The sequence below is a fragment of the Anabrus simplex genome, chromosome 1 (assembly GCF_040414725.1).
Source record: "Anabrus simplex isolate iqAnaSimp1 chromosome 1, ASM4041472v1, whole genome shotgun sequence".
In the NCBI taxonomy this organism is placed as follows: domain Eukaryota; kingdom Metazoa; phylum Arthropoda; class Insecta; order Orthoptera; family Tettigoniidae; genus Anabrus; species Anabrus simplex.
Window position 1 is genome coordinate 1,224,207,141 of NC_090265.1, and position 13,161 is coordinate 1,224,220,301.

Sequence of the window (13,161 nt, forward strand, 5' to 3'; positions counted from 1 at the left end):
TAAGGAATATTGTGTTATTTTTTGAGTGGTACAGGACTGGATTATTTATTTAACGAAGAACTAAGGAATATTGTCTTATTTTTTGAGTGAAATATATAGCCTAATGTGTAGCCTATACATTTGTATTCGCTATGTTAATGCTTTCTCCCACCAAATTCAATAACAATTCCTTCTCTTGGAACGCCATATTAGGTTTATTTCTTCTTTTCTAGTCAGTAGCGAACATAATTTATCATAAATTATTTACAAACACCGAACGTAATTAAAAATGTGTTTACTGTACATTTCGATTCCCTAGCTCGTTGATTTCGATAATGGCCGCAGCACGTAGTCACTGTTTTCCGTACGTCAGTATGAAAAATTTAAGGTTCAAATTCACATTGAAACGAAAACTTCGTTGTGGTAAACAGAGATAATAAATTCTGTGGTGAATACAGAGGTGAGCAATATCCGAGATAATGACATTATCCGAGTTTTGTAAATCTAAGATTACAGCAAAAATAACAGACAATGATGAATACGAACATTACTCCGCTTTTCACTTGCATACCATTCAGCTCAAAGAGGAAGAGAAGATGTCATTCTTCGCTTGTGCCTCTGCCTTCTAGAAGGGATTTTATTGGCGCCTCACAAACCTATGGAACTCGCTGTCAGAAGATGCCGAGAACTTTCGTATCCTAAAATTTCAACTATAGGCTACATAAAGAAAAAACATTCAAGGAAACTATCACCTGTATCTAAGAGTGTGTGTGAGGGTATGACAGACTAGTAGAGTGTGTACTTTTTTGTACAATTTTCTTTATGTCGCACCGACACAGATATGTCTTATGGCCACGACGGAATAGGAAAGGGATAGGAGTGGGAAGGAAGCGGCCGTGGATTGAATTAAGGTACAGCCCCAAAATTTGCCTGGCGTGAAAATGGAGAAACCACGGAAAACCATCTTCTGAGCTGCCGACAGTGGGGTTCGAACCCACTATCACCCGAATGCAAGTTCACAGCTGCGCCGACCCTAACCGCACGGCCAACTCGCTCGGTGACAAGTAGAGTGAAAGGAAGTAGATACGTGAGCATACCAATGAATGAATAAATAAATAAATTAGTGATTGGAATTGATTATTCTACTGGTTAGGAGAATGAATGAGATTTACATAATTACATAATTATGTATACATACAGTACCATACATAAGTATTCTTTACGTGCCTAACCACCAGATAGCTCAATGCGCGTTTGTGACGTAATGAGAGGTCTAAATTTTATTATAGGACCCGTCTGTCTATGACAAAGCACAACGTTCAGTCTTGAGCGTGTTTGTGGAAGAGGTGTTTACGTGGTAATCGTAAGTATTTTGATAGTATATATTTTACATGACTGTGATCTGTGCATTATATGTACGCCACCAGTTATGACTGTGTGTATTAAGGTAGGAAGATGTAAAGAAATTAGTGAACGCAGCCCTGGAATAAGCGGGAACTCTAGAGAACTCTTGAGAATGAGCGCAAGTATGGTAGACCGAGAAAAATCACTCCTATGATTAAAAGACTGGTAAGAGGAAAATGTTTAGCGATCCATGAACTACAACTAAAACATTGAACATAGTCTTGTAACCATCAGAAGAGCCGACGAAATAGCAAGAAACCATTTATATCAGCAAAGAATAGGAAGTCACATCTAGCAATTGTTAGGAAATATGGCCATTGGACAGAAAAGGAATGGAGCTAAGTATTAAGGGCATCACACACACTGTGTTTTGGTTGTCGACTTCTATGAACAAATCTAAGTCACAGGGTAGGACTGAGCTCGTTTGTTAGTCCAAATCGAACGATTTACAGGGCATGTGCACTCTTGGGCATGCATGAGGAGGGTCTGCCGCCGCTTGATACATTTTCACGTGAACAAACAAGACGCCGTGCAAGTTGCAGCGATGTGGTTGATGGTGCGTTCGGTTTCAGTTAGTTAGGACATTTATCAACGGGAATGAGCGATATGGGAGTTTAATCGCATATTTTTACCTGAATTCTGTCCGACTCGTTGGCTGAACGGTCAGCGTACTGGCCTTCGGTTCAGAGGGTCCCGGGTTCGATTCCCGGCCGGGTCGGGGATTTTAACCTTAATTGGTTAATTCCAATGGCACGGGGGCTGGGTGTATGTGTTGTCTTCATCATCATTTCATCCGCATCACGACGCGCAGGTCGCCTACGGGGTCAACTCGAAAGACCTGCACCTGGCGAGCCGAACATGTCTTCGGACACTCCCGGCACTAAAAGCCATACGCCATTTCATTTACCTGAATTCTATATATTTTCGGGCAAAACGCTTACCAGCGGATAATTAAATGAAAAGAATATTCCGATCGCAACAAAAGGAACGCAGCATAGGCTACAACTTATTATTAGGTAAACTATCCGCCCCCGTAACGTTTACCACTTATTAGTTACTCTCCTCGGAGGCCTGGGTTCGATTCTCGGTATTTCTACAAATTTAAGAATGGCAGGAGGGCTGGTATATGGTTAAAATGGTACATGCAGCTCACCTCCATTGGGGCTGTGCCAGAAACGAGGTGGAGCACCTCAAAACGAGGACACGACTTTACTTTATTAGATAAACTGTAAGAAGTTGACCGGAGTCGAGTAAAGTTACAGTTATTTAAAAAAAAAGTCGTCGGACTTATTCTACGTTTCTTCATCAATCCGTGATTAGGCCTGATTATGCCTATCAGCAATCTGGTTCCAACCTCAATTCAGTCAGTAAATTGGTGTGAGAGCACTTTTCGTTTGAATATCCAACTCTTCATTTCGTTCCAGAAAATTTTCTTCTTCTAATTTTTTTTTTGTGTTGCAAATGACAGTAGGAGCTGTATACATAAAATCGTTCGCCATGTTTCCGCTGATTCCTATGAATAAAAATGTACAAAAATGTTAGTGGTGTATGCACATGCAAGTCGTCAAACAAAGCGTAACGTGTAATAATAATAATAATAAGAAGAAGAAGAAGAATAATAACAATAATAATAATAATTTATAATTTATTTATTCGTATCAGCAGCACAATATAGATTGCAGATTGCAAATTAGATAAAATATATGAAATTACAATATTACATAAAATTAAACAGTTATTTACAAAATATCGGCCCAGAATTTGGCCACATTAACAGCACTGATACTGGCCTGTGCCAGATCAAGTTCTGTGCATTTAACAGGGCATAGAGGGCTATTAATAAGGTGCCTTGTCGTTTGTACCACGCCGCATTCACATAGGGTCTGATCCCCCTTCAGGAGGCCCCATTTCTTCATATTGTCCTTTGATCTTCCAAGGCCTGCTCTTAGTCTGTTCAGTGCAATAATAATAATAATAATAATAATAATAATAATAATAATAATAATAATAATAATAATAATAATAATACAGTATGTTTTATTTATCGTGGCAAAGTTAGGGATCAACTACCTTTCTTACACTTAACCAGAACCTAGAACACCTAGTATTAACTATTACTTTTAATAGATGCATCAAAAAATTATAAAAATAAGTTTTAAAATGTGTTTACAATAATAATAGTAATAAACTAAACCAAACCCCATGGTACTACAGCCCTTGAAGGGCCTGGCCTACCAAGCGACCGCTGCTCAGCCCGAAGGCCTGCAGATTACGAGGTGTCGTGTGGTCAGCACGACGAATCCTCTCGGCCATTATTCTTGGCTTTCTAGACCGGGGCCGCTATCTCACCGTCAGATAGCTTCTCAAGTCTAATCACGTAGGCTGAGTGGACCTCGAACCAGCCCTCAGGTCCAGGTGAAAATCCCTGACCTGGCCGGGAATCGAACCCGGGGCCTCCGGCTAAGAGACAGGCAAGCTACCCCTACACCACGGGGCCGGCAATAATAGTAATAGCATTCATAAAATAATCAAACATAGTGATATTAAGGAAGAATAATACCATATATACAAAAATCATATATAAAAGTAATAATAATAATGTCATTGTTTTTATGTCCCACTAACTAATTTGGACGGTTTTCGGAGACACCGAAGTGCAGAAGTTTGTCCCGCAGGAGTTCTTTTACATGCCAGTAAATCTACCGACACGAGGCTGACGTATTTGAGCACCTTCAAATACGACCGGACTGAGCCAGGATCGAACCTGACAAGTTGGGGTCGGAAGGCCTGCGCCTCAACCGTCTGAGCCACTCAGGCCGGCTATATATACACAAAAACACATTGTACGTAGCCTATATAATAAACTTATGAATATTAAGCACTAGACATACTAATTAACAGAACGTTTCAAAAACATACATGTGATTAGCCGCCACCCCCGGAGGCCCTGGTTCGATTCCCGGCTCTGCCACGAAATTTGAAAAGTGGTACGAAGGTTGGAACGCGGTCTACTCACCCTCGAGAGGTCAAATGAGTAGAGGTGGGTTCGATTACCACCTCAGCCATCCTGGAAGTTGTTTTCCGTGGTTTCCCACTTCCCCTCCAGGCAAATGCCGGATGGTACCTAACTTAAGGCCACGGCCGCTCCCTTCCCTCTTCCTTGTCTATCCCTTCCAATCTTCCCATCCCCCGCTAGGCCCCTGTTGAGCATAGCAGGTTAGGCCACCTGGGCGAGGTACTGGTCATCCTTCCCAGTTGTATCCCCCGACCCAGAGTTTGAAGCTCCAGAACACTGCCCTTGAGGCGGTAGAAGTGGAATCCCTCGCTGATTCCGAGGGAAAAACCGACCCTGGAGGGTAAACAGATAAAGAAGGAGAAGAAAAAAGAGGAGGAAATTAATAATGAAGAGGAAGTAAGAAGGGGTGTTTTGAGGTCAAAACTAGATGATTCATTCATGTTTACCTAGTATTTCGACACAGGAATTTTTAAACGCTGAGTTGCTGGTCATGCTTCTGACGTCCACTGGTAGGATATTCCATTGTCGGGCTGCGGTAACTGTGAATGATTTCGTGTAGATTGTTGTTTTTTTTTTTATTTATTTTTTATTAGGGTTGTTTATAGTCGCTTTAACTCCAAGGTCTTATCGCGACTCTTACATATGATTACAGAATAATGGTAATAATAATAATAATATTGTAATTATAAAAATGTAAAGAAAAAAAATAAGTATAATGTAATTACATTTTGGAGTGCAAGCCAGTGTCTTTGAGGAAGTTGATGACTTGATGACTCAGTGCTGGAGAAGACAGTGTCAGTTCCATTCCTTTAGGTATGTTGTGGTGTTGGCGCCAATGGTCATACAGTTGACATTCTGAGATGATATGCTTGACAGTGAGAGAGCAGTTACATTTGCTGCAGGTGGGAGGTTGTTTCTTTTCTAGGAGATAGTTGTGGGTGATCTTCGTATGTCCTATCCTTAGTCGGGAGATTAAGACTTGTTCATGTCTGGTGAGGTTTTGGAGAGGATATGTTCTTGTAGATATCATTTTAATTTTTTGGAGGTTGCTAGTGGAAGTTTTAAGCCAGTTCATTTTCCATTGTTCGTGTAGTTTGATTTTGATATAAGCGATGATATCAGAATGTGGCGTAGCAATTTGACGGTCGTTGATTGGGAGACTAGTAGCTTCTTTTGCTGCTTGATCAACTGATTCATTGCCTGGTATTCCTCTGTGAGATGGGATCCACATAAAAATAACATTTTTTCCTGCGATCTTGATCTTGTGGTACAGCATTTGAATTTTTTTAACAAGTAGGTGTGTTGTTGATGGATTTTGTATTGAAGTTAATGCACTTTTGGAATCAGAGAATATTATGAATGAGTTGTTGTAGCTTGCTTTTGAAATATGAATCATGGCCTGTTTAAGAGCATACAGTTCACTTGTAAACACTGTAAAAAGATCTGGTAATCTGTATAGCTTACTATAGTCTTTATATTTCACTGCACAACCATTTCTCTCATTGAATTTTGATCCATCAGTATAAATTGCACTATATGATGAGTATCTATTACAAATTTCATTAAATAACTGTTGGAATTTTGCTGTGTCAGTTTGAGCTTTAAGATTGTTGTTCAATTCCCAGTTGACTGGAGGCAAATGAGTTTTCCATGGAGGGGTATCTAGTGAGTTGTGTGGAAATAAAATGGGTGGAAGGCTGAGGTTTATTTCTTTGAGAAGATTGGATATTCTGATGTTAAAGGGTTGGGGTTGAGATCCAGTTAGTTTTCCTTTATGTCTCTTTGAAATTAGGTGTTTTTTCAAGTGTTGGTTACTTGTACCAGCTATCTTGAGTGCGTATGTCAAACTCAGCTGTTTACGTCTGATTTCAAGTGGTGGTTCGTTGGCTTCAATCTCTATACTAGCTATGGGGCTGGTGCGGTGGGCTCCTAGGGCAATTCGAAGAGCTGAAGATTGAATGGTATCAAGGATCTTAAGAGTAGATGGTCTGGCAGAACAATATACTATACTGCCATAATCCAGTTTGGCTCTGATTGTGGCTCTGTATGTGTTCATTAGGACATGGTAGTCTGCTCCCCAGTTTTTTGCTGAGAGAATTTTCATGATATTCATTCTTCTTTGACACTCGTCTTTAAGATTTTTAAGGTATGGGGTCCAGGTGAGCTTGTTATCAAATAGAAGTCCTAGAATTTTAATAGTTTTAACTGATTCAATTTTATGGTTTTCCATATATAATTCAGGGTTAGCGATAGTATGTTTATTTTTGGAGAAGAGAATACATTTGGTTTTAGTTTTAGAAAATTTGAATCCTGTGGTTTTAGTCCAGTTTTGAATGTTTACAATTGATTCTTGTAATAGGAGTTGAGTCGTTGTAATGTTTTTCCCTGGGCAGAAGATTATCAAATCGTCAGCAAAAAGGCAACACTTAACTGGTGAGTGGATGTTAGAGACTATACCATTAATTGCCACAAGAAACAGTGTTACACTGATAACTGATCCTTGTGGGACTCCATTGTTGATTACTACTTCCTTTGACAGCATTCCATTTACTCTAACTTGAATTCGGCGCATTTGGAGAAAATTATAAATGAAATATAGGATATTTCCAGATATATTATGTGTCATTAGAACTTTGATTACATAGTCTTTCCATACCATGTCATATGCCTTATTAATATCTAAACTGACTGCTATTAGGTGTTGGTTATTGAGAAACGCTTCCTGTATTTCAGATTCCAGACTTATCAAAGTGTCTGTTGTGGAGTGTGATTTACGGAACCCGTTTTGCACATTACTGAAGAAATTTATGTGCTCGAGATACCAGCGTAATCTTTTGTTGACTATTTTCTCCATGAGTTTACACATCGCATTAGTTAAAGCAATAGGGCGATAATTTTCTGCAATTGAGTTGTCTTTCCCTGGTTTGGGTATTGGAACTACAATGGCATTTCGCCATTGGTCAGGAAATGTCTTAGAGCTCCATATGTGGTTGAAAATGGCCAGAAGATAATTTATTGCACTTAGTGGAAGCTGTTTTAGAAATTCATAAGGGACTGTATCTGGGCCAGGACTAGATTTGCCACATTTGTCAAGTTCAGTAATTATTTCCTGTAGTTGAAAAGTATCGTTTAGATTATAGTTAGGGTCAGAGATAGCTTTCCTTAGATCAACGGATTCACTGGATTTCTTTGTATGGAGAAATTCAGGATCATAATTTTTGTCACTAGAGATCTCGGCAAATGTGTCAGCTAATTTATCAGCGATGTTTTGAGGTTTGTTTATGAAGGTTCCATCAACAGAGTTTCTGAGGGAAGTAATGTAGAAGTGATTATATTTGCCATTTATTCTTTGAAGTTTATTCCACATTTCCTTTTGTGGGGTTTGGGAACTTAGCGAGGAGACAAATGATAGCCATGAATTCTTTTTGCTGAGTTTAATTTCTTTTCGAGCGATTGCTCTATATTTCTGAAATTGGGCTTTATTTTCAGGTGTGGGTTTTCTTTTGTAGAGGTAGAAAGCACGATTCTTATTCTTAATAGCCTCCTTACAAGTGTCATTCCACCAAGGTACTTTTTTCTTAAAGGAGTTTGAGGTTACTTTTGGAACACTCATGTCTGCAGATTTAACAAGAACTTCTGTGAAATCTTGAACAATGATATTTATGTGCTTAGAAGGGAAATCATTTGGAGGGGTTAAGTCTTTTAAGTGGTTATTGACTGTCTGCCTAAATTTTGTCCAATCTGCCTTATTTAAGTTCCATTTGGAGTTGTTAATAAATGAGGAGTTGACAGAAGAATTTTCATTATTGATTAGTATCGGAAAGTGGTCACTATTTCCTTGGAGTGTTGAATAAACAGACCAGTTGAAAAGGGTTGCTACGTCCGGTGTGCAGACGGTTAGGTCTATACTACTACAGGTGCCGTGGGCTATGTCAAAGCGAGTTGGAGCAGTAGAGTTCATTAGAATTAAATCAAATTCATCAAGTATCTTTTCTATCTCTTTTCCTCTTGCATCAGAACTATGGCTACCCCATAACGTGTTGTGGCTGTTGAAGTCGCCTACTAGGATGAATGGTTTAGGTAGTTGGTGGATAAGGTTTCGTAGATCGTCACCTTGAAACAAATAACTGTTTGGAATATAAACATTGCAGATACATAGAGAAGGTGGTAGATGGACTGAAATTGCTACAGCTTCCAAATTAGTGTTAACAGTAATTTCCTTTGCATAGATATTGTTTTTGATATAAGTAGCTACTCCTCCACTCGCATGATTCACATTAGTTCTATTTTTGTGGTAGACACTGTAGAGTCTTAGATTGGCAGCAAAGTCGTTCTGAAAGTTTGTTTCTTGGAGACAGATAACAGATGGTTGGTGTTTGTTTATTAGGAGTTGTAGATATTCTAACTGTGATCGATAACTGTTAAGATTCCATTGGAGTAATGTTGCCATAATAATGATCAAAAGCAGAACGAGGTTTATCTCCATTGTTATACTGGGAAGGAATTGTCGTCGCTGGAATAGTCTGGCGTTACATTGATATGCGTTGGGTCTTCACTTTGACTGGCGGATTTCAGTAGTTTTTTTTACTATTCGAGTGCTTTTGTTTTTTATGCTTTTATCGGTATAGTAAGGATAGAGTTTTTGAAGGGCTTTAGCAAGACCTTCTAAGTCTTGTGTGTAGTTTGAAGCAATTTCTGATATGTCCTTGGCACCAACTGTATTTTCAAAGAAGGACTGGAGCTGTAGGTAGCTGAGGGGGAATATTGATGGGTCAGCTTCCAAAACTTGTTTTACTGGCAGGAGCATATCACTTATTGATTTTTGCGTGTCTGTCTTGGGTTTCTTGGAAGTGTGATTTGTCTTACGGTTTTCTATTTGTTCAGGAGAGGCCAGTATGGATTTGTTGCCATCAGGAGGATTTGGATTAGTTGTTTCACTGCTAGCTAGTGAAATTGGCCTTTTACATCCAGGAAAATTCACTGTTGTAGGGGTGGCGTGTGTTTCCATAGGTGCTGCAATTTCTCTCTCAATTTGAATTCTGGAGGAGGGAGGATCATTACAGACTTGGCTAAGTGCTAAGTCAGGGTTGGTCATTGAAGTGGCTTCTTGATTAGGCCTATCTTTTGGGAGTGAGCTAGAAGAGCTAGAAGTACCGATGTCTGTTTTGGGGTTTTCGACCTGTGACTTTTGTGAAATCTCTTGGAGCTGAGGAAAATTATTGGAAGAGGATTCATCTTTTGGAAGTGATACGTTGTTAGGACAATCTTTGGCCAGATGTCCTTCGGTATGGCAAAGAAAACAAGTGGGTGAATCGGATGATAGGTAAATCCAGTAGTTTGTACCATCGTATTCGAGATGAAGGGATTCGGGGAGTTTATCAAAGTCTTCATTCTGAATGTACATTTGTCTTCGAAAGCTTAAAATGTGGGAGAATCCAGGAATTGACAAACCTGCTCTGATTGGGGTAATCCTAGACATGATTTTCACACCGAGTTTTAACAATTCCTCTTCAATAACATAGTTTGGGATCACAGGACAGACGTTGGATAATATAATACGCTTGTTTTTTGTTAGAAGGGGTCGTATTTCCAGTGATACATTGTTTATTAAGATCTTAGGGTTTGTCAATATCAGATCTTCGACATTTTTCTTACTAGAGAGAAAGATGCATATCCTTCCGTTCGATATACGTGAAACAAACCGAATGTTGCTAGCACATAATCCTTGATACTGATCCCGTCATGAGATTCGATTACAATAGCTTGTTCTTTGGAGGGGTACGACTGTATTGCAGCAGAATAGCTTAACCTTGAATTACGTTCGTTACTAGGCCTACTTGTGACGGTTGTCATTTGGTTACCTGATGCACTGTTAGGATGTGGAGGGTTATTTACGGTGTTGTTATTATTATTTGTTGGCTTGCATGGTGTCTGTTGAGGAAAAATATCATTGATTTTTTCATTCATTGAATTCGATAAATGCCGACCTCTATCAAGAGAGGTGGCCATTTTGAGTGGGTCAACAAAGGGTTTTAGGTTATCTCTATAGTTCGTCACTTCACACAAGGACCACGGAAATAATGTCAGGTATCTTACTTACAAGAATATAGTAGGTGATCTAAATATTTACTTCTGATCACTCTTACACTAATGTAACGATTATGAACATCTATTAAATACCAAAACTTGAGCAAGGCATTTACTCGCGAACATCATCAGTCACTGCCTTCTCGATCCTCGTGTAGATTGTTGTTCTGTGTACAGGAAGGGATAAGCACATGGTGCTGCAGCATCGGGTATTTTTGTTATGGTCAGTGGAGAGGAGTTTGATGCGATCATGGAGATAGGCTGGTTGAGAAGTTTCAAGAATATTATGCAAAAAGCAAAGAGTATGAAGTTTGTAGCGCTCTTGCAAGCGAAGCCACCCGAGCAGCATATACCACGGTGGGACATGGTCAGCGTAACGAAACCCAGAGATAATTCTCACACAAGTATTCTAAGCACACTGTAATTTCCTTCCTCATTCTACTCCTAAGTTGTTGTAAACTACATCGCAATAATTAACATACGGTAATGTAAATGATTCAACAAGAGATTTCTTTAATTTAAAAGGAAAAGTGAATTTAAATTTACTGAGACAATGTAGCGTTCCGAATATTTTTCTACACATAGATATAGTTTGGCTAGACCAGGACAGATGTTCGTCAAATTTTATGCCAAGATTCCTTACATTTTGTTGCTTGTTGTTTAAAGGGGCCTAACATCGAGGTCATCGGCCCCCTTACATTTTAGCTATACTGTATGAGAGTGTCATTTATGGACAACTGTGGTAACGCTGTTCGATTGAGTTTGTAAATTAATTTAGGGTAACCAAAAAATACTGCTTGGAATTTTGATGGATTTAATTTTAAACCGTGATTTCTGGCCCATACGTCTATGGTCATCAAGTCTTCATTCAGGTGAATTGTTTCTGAGTGTAGGTTTTCGGGTTTACTGTGTATATATATCTGCGTATAAGTGGTATTTACAGAGTTGTAATGTGGAAGCTATGCCGTTTACATACAAAGAGAAAAATAGGGAGCCCAGTACAGATCCTTGTTGTATTCCCATGTCAAACCGATTAAACCGTACGCCAATTTGAATATTCAGATGTTGCTTAGTACTCATTGCCGGAGGCCGGTGAGCTAGAAACTGATCCACTGGAGTACACTCGGAGAAAATTAAAATATTTAATTTGGATATAAGGATGTTTCTGCCAACAGTGTCGAAAGCTTTACTAAAGTCCAATAATGCCAGAATCGTTAGTTGTTTATTGCCTATAGCAGGACCTCTCAGGGTGCATGCACTGCGTACGGTGCAAAAGACGACTTCGCTTGGTTGACCAGAGTGCAGATCCCCACTCCTCGATTTGGATCAATAGCGCTGTCTCTCTCTCTTTCCCCACGCCTGTCTCGCTCGCTCCCCCTTTTTCCCTCTTCCTCACTTGCTCCGCAGCGCTCCAAATCCGAGCCGAGTTGAGCCGAGCTTAGCCGAGTAGCCCAGAGACGAAGCGTTGGTCCGAGCCTAGCCGAGCGGGACCGAAGCACTGTGCACAGGAACTCTGCGCCGCTGTTTGCACGCGTGAGATTTTGGGCGTTTGAGAGGCCCTGGTCTATAGCATGCCTTATATCATCAGTCACATGTGTTAATGCACTGCAAGTACTGTGTGTTGGTCTAAAGCCAGACTAGTGGATATCAAAGAGATTGTGTTGAGTAAGACAGTTGGTAATCTGCTTGTGAACTATTCTAAAGCTTATGACAACGTACACAACATGCTAATCGGGCGATAGTCACTGACGTCCTTGAGAGATGAAACAAATCTTACCCAGTTTCTGTTGATCTCATGGAATTCGTTATGTCAGACGTCCTAGCAATGCAAGAAATAATGTTAAATATCAAATACTCATTGTAAAATGTGGTTTGTGGGGGGGGGGGAGGGACTTTGTTGTCTAGGGGAGCTTTCCAAGAGGAGTAAGTCATCTGGTAAAAATTAATGGTACTCTATCATGAACAAAATTATGTATGCCAACATCCTGGAACAACACCTACTGAAACAATAATTTAATTTAATGAGATAAAAGAGCAAATATAATAGATTTTGGGAGGACTTTGCCGTGTCAAAGAAAACCAAACAAAAAAAACAAATTCCATGGCGCAACAGGGACTACCAAGCGACCACTGCTCAGTCTGAAGGCCTGCAGATTACGAAGTGTGGTGCGGTCGGCACGATGAATCCTCTCGGCCGTTATTCTTGGCTTTCTAGACCAGGGTCACTATCTCACCGCCAGACAGCTCCTTAAGTGTAATCACATAGGCTGAGTGGACATCGAACCATTCCTAAGATTCAGGTAAATATCCCTGACCTGGCCGAATATCGAACCCGGAGCCTCCAGGTAAGAAATAGGCACGCTACCCCTACACCAGGGGGCCCGCGTGTCAAAGAAAACAAAGAGAAATTATTGATATATGCTCACGTAAGCAAGCAAGCTGCAGTGTAATTGGTATTGAACATATTGAATGTATTGAACAAGCAGTATTTTATAAGCTTAAAGCGCCATAGTTAGAGAGCTGGTGGTAGTGATATTGATTATTGCTTGAAGAGGAAGTACAATTAGGCAACCATCCTCTATTAACACTAATCAGAGGAAAAAAATGGAAGGTGCCCGACACTTCGAAAAAAGAAGGTATCGGCGAAAGAAAGACAAGGGCCACGAAAGGCGTGG

General features: G+C 39.9%; 1 protein-coding gene across 2 annotated transcripts in view; it reads left to right on the forward strand.

Moving 5' to 3' along the window:
• The window catches only part of sit (stuck in traffic), a 408,441-nt gene that overhangs the window by 71,462 nt on the left and 323,818 nt on the right, over positions 1 to 13,161 (forward strand). The window contains exon 1 of one of the 2 annotated variants that reach the window (XM_067151920.2): positions 1,310 to 1,342. The exons of the other annotated variant lie outside the window; for it this stretch is intronic. The gene's annotated coding sequence lies outside the window, so the exon portion shown is untranslated. Of the gene's footprint in view, positions 1 to 1,309; positions 1,343 to 13,161 lie in introns of those variants that run through there. 2 annotated transcript variants of the gene reach the window in all.